This window comes from Podarcis liolepis (assembly GCF_965112155.1).
Source record: "Podarcis liolepis genome assembly, chromosome: 7".
Lineage (NCBI taxonomy): Eukaryota > Metazoa > Chordata > Lepidosauria > Squamata > Lacertidae > Podarcis > Podarcis liolepis.
In genome coordinates this window covers 41,164,045-41,171,273 of record NC_139561.1, presented here as the reverse complement: position 1 = coordinate 41,171,273, position 7,229 = coordinate 41,164,045, and the positions used below count along the sequence as shown (strand labels likewise).

The 7,229-nt window shown below is 42.8% G+C and overlaps 1 long non-coding RNA gene across 1 annotated transcript; it reads left to right on the top strand.

Moving 5' to 3' along the window:
• Positions 1–8: 8 nt before the first annotated feature.
• LOC310711721 lies at positions 9–2,485 on the top strand. Its single transcript, XR_014528617.1, has 2 exons — positions 9–141; positions 2,319–2,485. It is a non-coding gene; the product is annotated as an uncharacterized lncRNA (long non-coding RNA).
• Positions 2,486–7,229: the final 4,744 nt, after the last annotated feature.

The following is a 7,229-nucleotide window of genomic DNA, read 5'->3' as shown; positions in this document are numbered from 1 at the left end:
GAGGCCCCCACGACCCTGCTGTCAATCACAGCGAGGATCTCCAGCACGGTAGGGTTGACAACTACGGCAGGCTTGAGGATGACAAATCATTACCTAACTTTCCCGCTGTTCCCTCCCCCACCACTATCAGAAGGTTGGAAGGTAAAAATGACCTAGTCTTTATTGCATGCTCTGCCTCTCTCTCTCTCTCTCTCTCTCTCTCTCTCTCTCTCTCTCTGCCTTGTGCCCTATGAGTCTATGCCCTGAATCATGATTATATGGTGGCAGATAAGACCTGGTCTAAATCAACTTAAATTGCATCCTCCGTTCAATAGTGTGTGGTTTATGGCAATCCTTAAGCAAACATTTTGAAAAGCACAGGCAACGACAGATGATCTAACATACTCTTTCTGCAGGACATGAAGTGTTGGAGGCTATCATGTCCTTTTATGTTCTAGGTTTTATTATAGGGTTTTAAATGTTGATATTTGTCAGAAAGGATGCTGGAAGGAAAGTGCCGCCATTTTGTGAAAGAAAAGCAAGTTTTCGGCTATGTGGAGGAAACTACATGAAAGCCACACATTCATAGGAAGCATGTGAAGCCCAGAGAAAGTTATCCAGGTTCTATGAAGGCCACTGTTGGCTCTTAGACCAAACAAACAAACAAACAAACCACCCCATGTATTTCTGCTTGGGAAATATAATGTATATCCAGTGCTCCCCCCCCCCCGAAAAGTAGGTGCCAGTACTCATTATGAAGTTGTTACAGTAAGTGCTACTCTTTTTAACCAAAAGAGAGAGGTGTGCTGGTACTGCGTACCCATTGTGTATATGCCATTGAAAATTCTGATGTCTGAACAACTATTGGAAAGGTGAAATGTAAAAGGAGTGGCAGGTGTCAAATTTGAGTGCCAAAGATGGCAATCCTTTGTACATATGTGCATGCAAGCACATTAACTTAGACGACAAAGAATGATGGGGACAACAACTCAATGTCCTCAAATACCCAGACTTTAATACCAGATGCAATGCATTACTGTATCACCTAGGGTTACCATATTTCAAAAAGTAAAGACACCCCAAAATTGTTGAGCTTTTTTTAACAAAAAACTCGCAATTTTTCAATTGACTTGCCTAAGATCCAGGACACAGCGCCACCTTTCGAAAATGTATGGCAGCCCTAGTATCACCAACCACAATGGTGCAGAGAAGGATAATTGTTTCAGTCATTCCATTGTTGGCTCTGCTTTGATCCATTACAGTGGTCTAATACAGTATTTGTTTATACTTTGGTATAAACTGGTATCTGGTACTAGTATCCACAGTTAGGGCTGCTCATTTGGGGACTTTGAGTCTCTGGATTGTATCCAATGAAGTCATTGCATAAGCAGAAGGGCTTCTGTTTGTGCAGCGGATCTTCCCCTCCCTCCCCTCCATGTGACCTCCCCCAAATCTGCTCTGTTATCCCCCCCCCAACCCTCTGGAGCAGATCTGGGAGGGGCACAGGGGACAGGGGGTAAGTAGAGGGAAGGAAGGGAAGTTCCACTGCAAAAGCAGAAGTTGTTCCACCCAAATAATTTCACTTGATTCAAACTATTCTTCATGTGAGCATGCATTTGCACATTTAAAAATGGCTGCCATATTTGGATCACACTGCTGGCCACCACCATTCTGTTTCAATGGTGCATGTGGAAAAAATGGCCACCAAATTGAAATATGTACATTGGCATATGAACATGCATGCACACAAAATGCATTAAATATCACCACAAAAACAGAAGTGGGAGCAGCATCAGTTATGGGGAATAAAATCCAGTGGCACACTTTGAAACTGTGTAGGTGGCAGATTTGGAGTTTTGAACAAGAAACTTAAAGTGAGGCCCACAGCCCAAGATAGCGAGAAGAAAGACCTTCATAGAATTTGTGTGTGCCTCACTAAAATTACACCCATGGGAAATTGAATGATTGGATTGTTATTTCAACTCTAGGCAAACCTACTCTGATATGCAGTCATGTTTCAAGAGAAAGAGATGGGGGGGGGGGCTGCAATTTCCAGAAGGAAGGCTTTGGGCCAAAGGATTGTCAACTGCTTTCTCTGCCAAATTTCCTGAACTCAGATTCAACTCCATTAGTAGGGAGGCCCAGTTTAACCTAATAAATCCTTTAATAAAACAAATAATACAAATAATGGGACGAGCCAAAGCTGGTCTTTGAACAGCTCGACATCTTCTGTCTTTCTCTCTTTTTCATACTTGTGACCTCAATTCAGTCCTCAGACTGGCTAACCTTTTGCTGGAGGTCACTAGGCTCAACCTCTGATTGTTGTCTCTGACTTGCAGACCCCACATTACCACGTCAACATGTGACCTGTGAAAACACAAGATTGGATCTGTCTGGTCTGCCATCATCCGGTGTGAAAACTGAAACAAAGACCACCCCTAAAATCTATCTTCAAGCAAGAACGTTTGTTATCATGTGCAAGATATAAAATAATTAAGTTGTGCAATCAATTCCCTCTTTGTTTCAAAGAATAAGCACAGCACAGACTCCTTGGAAAGATAAGAGTTTTATGTTTTTTTATCCTTGGACTATGTACCAAGGCTTCCAGAAATGCCAGCATCAGCTCAATTAGGCGTTAATTAGTAGTTCTGATTTTGCTTGTGAGTCTCATAGTGGATCTTGGAGAGTTATGTCACAGGAAAGCAACCAACCAGGAAATGGGTATTTTTCAGACACATGGACAACTCACTAATGTAATGACAAAGGAAGATGCCTAGATTCCCATTGATACATTACATAGGAAGTTGGATTTGCTAGCACTTCCTGCTTTGCCTCTCCAACATGGATTTTGCACAGTATTATGGAAGACCTGCTGACCCATTTTTCTTTATGCCCTTTTAGAGTTGACTGTGAGATCAGCTTTCCACACTCCATATGTTCTTGTGCTACAGTTCCCATAAGTTCATTGGCCATGCTGTTTGGGGCTTATGGAAGTTGTAGTCCAACAACATATGGAGGACACCAGGTTGGTGCCAACTAAGTTAGAGTGTGCAGAATCAAAACATTCCCACTTCCCAGTACCATGAGCAGAAACAGCTTCCTGAAGATGGCTGGTGGTGACATTTGAGTTTTCTTTCAGTCAATGCCAAACACAAACATTGCAAAAGTCAAACATTCCTAGCTCTAAAACATGAAGAACACTGGAGGCTGGCCTATTAAAGACAGACATTATGTCTCCTTTCTTGGAGTGTCAGCATGCTAAATGGGTACCAAATGCATCCTATAACTATGAATAGTAAACCCATTTTGGAGTAGGGACACAGGATCTTCAAAGACGGATGCCTACCCCAACATTACCTTTTCATATGTTATATCAGCTCTCTCCTCCTCCCCCCCCTCCTCCTCCTCCTCCTCCTCCTCCTCCTCCTCCTCCTCCTCCTTCTTCTTCTTCTTCTTCTTCTTCTTCTTCTTCTTCTTCTTCTTCTTCTTCTTTCCACTGTCAACAAAGCCCAGGGAAACCTGAGAGCACCACCAACCCACATCTTTCTAAGAACTTTTGATGTGGCATCACACTAATATACTGTGCTGACACAGGACTTAACTGTATTTGGAGGGAGTCGGTAATTTCCTCTTACTATTCTGTTCTCAGTGGCAAGAGACAACAATGTTATTACCTAGCTTTTTGATGGGTATATTCTCTAAAGGGATGGGGAACTTCAACCCTGGGGGCAGAACACAACCTTCTAGGCTTTTGTATCTGGGACTCTCACCAGCTCACGCTCCTTCTCCAGGTCACATCCCTCATCAGTTCTGCTTCATACCCTTGTTTGCCTGGCTGGACTGTGTCCCTGAATACTGACCATGCCTCTTGCCTGCCTAGATGGAGGATACAAAGAGATGTGGGACTGAAAACCTGTAGCTTTGGCATGAATGGAATCCACCCTGCTGCACAAACTTCCATTGATCTCTCTAGCTTTTCCTCTGTTCCTGCCCATGGCTGGCCTGCAGGCCCAGATGGTTGCCCACAAAGAGATGTTACCCCTGGGCTGAAAAAAAACCTTTCCCAATTCCTATCCTCTAAGCATTTCTCTTAAGTCTTGAGCCAAAAGCACTGAAATTAACCACATGGGAAAGACTACATCCAGTTGCTATTTCAAAAAGTTCACCACCCAATGTGATCTGTTTGCAGTCATTCTACGGAATTTTGACCTTTTTTTACTTACTGGATATCTTATAAAAATAAGATCACAGCTTTTGTGCCTTGGGGAACCGAAAATTCCTAGAAGTCTCTGTTTCGGGTGGATGGCACCTTGTGGAGATTCCAGGGTTGTAAATAAGCCTAACCACTCTTTCCTTCCTTCTCCCTCCATTCATTCACTCATTAAGAAAATGGTGAACTCATTCACCTTCACAAAAAAACTTCATATTCTGTAGAATAGGAATGGTGAAGAAATTCCCTCCTGTTTGCATTTTAATGTGAACCTAACTAATTCATGCTTCCTGAAACAATACACAACCCAAAATTCAAGCTACAGTTTGAAATTTGCATTTTATGATGCTATTTTCCAACCAATAACATGCATATATTGAGGGACAGTGTGTATGTATCCATGAAAATAAACAAAAGGCAAAATATTAGGGGAAATTGCTTGCAAAAATGTGTATATTTGGGAAAAATTGCATACAAAATGTACATATTTTGCCCACTAAAATGCTGAAATTCTTTCTGCCAGGACTTAAAAAAAAACCCCAAAACAACTTCATAAACTAACATGGAAATATTGCAAATGGAAGTTAAAAAGAAAAAAGAAAACCTGAAGAGGGGGGAATGGGGGAAAGGACCCTCCCATTCTCCTCAAAAGAAAAAATCCAATTTATTGACTTATTCATAGAATCACAGAACTGTAGAGTTGGAAGGGACCCCACAGGTCACCTTCTCCAATCCCCTGCAATTCAGGATTCGTAGATAAAGAATCCTTGACAGCTGGCCATTCAACTTCCATTTAAAAACCACCAATGAAAGAGAACCCACCATCTTCTGAGGTAATCCATTTCTCTGTTGAACAGCTTTTCCTGTCAGGAAGTCCTTCTTAACATTTAGTCCGAATCTCCTGTCTTGTAACTTGAATCCATTGGTTTGGATCCTGCCCTTTGGAGCAGCAGAAAACAAGCTCATTCCATCTGCCATTTGACAGACCTTCTGCTATTTGAAGGTGGCTATCATATCACCGACCAGTCTTCTCTTCTCCAAGCCAAATGTACCCAACTCCCTATTCATCCATCCTTACTGCAGATCAGGAATGGGGAACCTCTGGCCCCCAGATGTTGCTGGGCAACCATTCCCATTACTCCCACCCATTGACCATGTTGGCTGGGGCTGATGGGAGATGGACTGCAGCAACACCCGGAGAGCTGCAGATTCCCCGTCCTTACTACAGATGATGGCTGAGAAGAGAAGATTGGCAAGGTCAATAATCTAATAGATCTTCTCTGGATAAACTCAATAGCTGAAATACAGAAGCCAATGGATGTCTTTGGGGGGAGAAACATATAATTAGAAACAGCGTGCTGCCTGTGATAATCAGTGGTGTGAAATCAAATCATTAGAGTCTAATCTTATAACCGCAGCCGTAACACATTTACCCAAACCAGATGGCTGGGTAATCAGTTGCCTTGTCTCAGTAGTATCATTTTGAACGTCCTGCATTGTATTGCATCCTGGAATGTTGTTTAGAGCCAGTAATTTCTTGCTGTTGTTAGTTATGTCTCCCCCATCGCTAGCAAAGCTGTCGTTAAACTCAAGTCATGATCCTGATTGTAAAAGAGTGTGCCGAGTCTATGGTTCCTGCATATGTGTGTGTATGTACACAATGCTACGGAAAATTCATTCTTCCTGTGACTTCATTGTTCTGTTGGTTTGCTCCCCTCTTCTTTCTACCCCTTCCAATTTCCATTTTAAATAAAAGAATTTCAAAAAATATTAATTCCAGCACTGAAGCAGGTACAGTTTGCCTTTGGGGAAGGGCTATAGCTCAGCGGTAGAGCAACGGCCTTGGATGTAGAAGCTCCCAGGTTCAATTTCCAGCACCTGCAGGTAGGGTTGAAAGAGAGTGTAATACTGAGCTGCTGCCAGTCAGTGTAGGAACTCTTCTTCAAAGAGTCCAAAAAATTCAAAGAAAACATGAGCTTTGGAGAAAGCAGCCTGCTCTCTTTTCTTGGCCTGATTTTGGCAATTTCTGTAACACTTCTGCCTAAGAGGAATTTCCAGAAGATACAGTAGTGAAAAACACAACTGGAAGCCAGGGAGACACAGACACTGATTCAGACACAGTTGACGGAAGTTTTCCATGGGGGCAGCGTCTGCCGGTGAGCTTCCTCTGACTCTGCTTGCTACAAACCTACACCCCATTTGTCAAACATTAATTTACGGGCCAAAAGAAAATAGAAAGTCTGCTATGGCTCCAGGTCATAGCCACACCATACATTGAAGGCCTACCCAATACACATTTAAAGCTCATGGCTTCACCAAAGATTTTTTGGTGCTGTAGTTTGTTAAGGATGCTGGGAATTGTAATTCCACGGGAGGTAATTTTGGGGTGGGGGGGGGATCATGGTCTTTAAATGTATGGTGTGGATGTGACCTCAGTCCACTCCACTAAGGACTTCCCTGAATATATTTCCCCAGAACACTTGTGTTTGCTCACCATAATACGGGAGACATCATCAAAAAGGGATAGAATGTCAACCCCTGTCAGATCTCATATGTAAACAGGTGCTCAGAAAGTGCTATTTCTTCATCAATGCCAACAGAGAAAGCCAAACTGAGAGAAGGAATGGAGTGGTTAAAATATTAAGCTATGAACTGGGCGATCAGGGTTCAAGTTCCCACTTGGCCAGGAAGCTCTCAGCCTACGCAGCTTCACAGGGTTGTTGTGGGGATAAAAGAAGGGAGGGGAAGAACCATGTGACTGGCACTTTGAGCTCCTTGGGACCTGCTTAACCCACATACAGTGCTTTAGGTTCCCAAACCTATGAACTCATAGTTCAGAATAAGGCCTGACAACAAGTGCTGAAAGTCAGCCTAAATTTCCATGTATACATATAATTCAGTACATGTAACTGTATGCAAGGTCTGCATATTTGTTTATTTATTGATTTTCCTCCAAGGAGCGCAAGGTAGCACACATGGTTCTCCCCTCTTCAATTAATCTCCACAACAGCCTTGTGAGGTAGGTTAGGCTGAGAGGCAG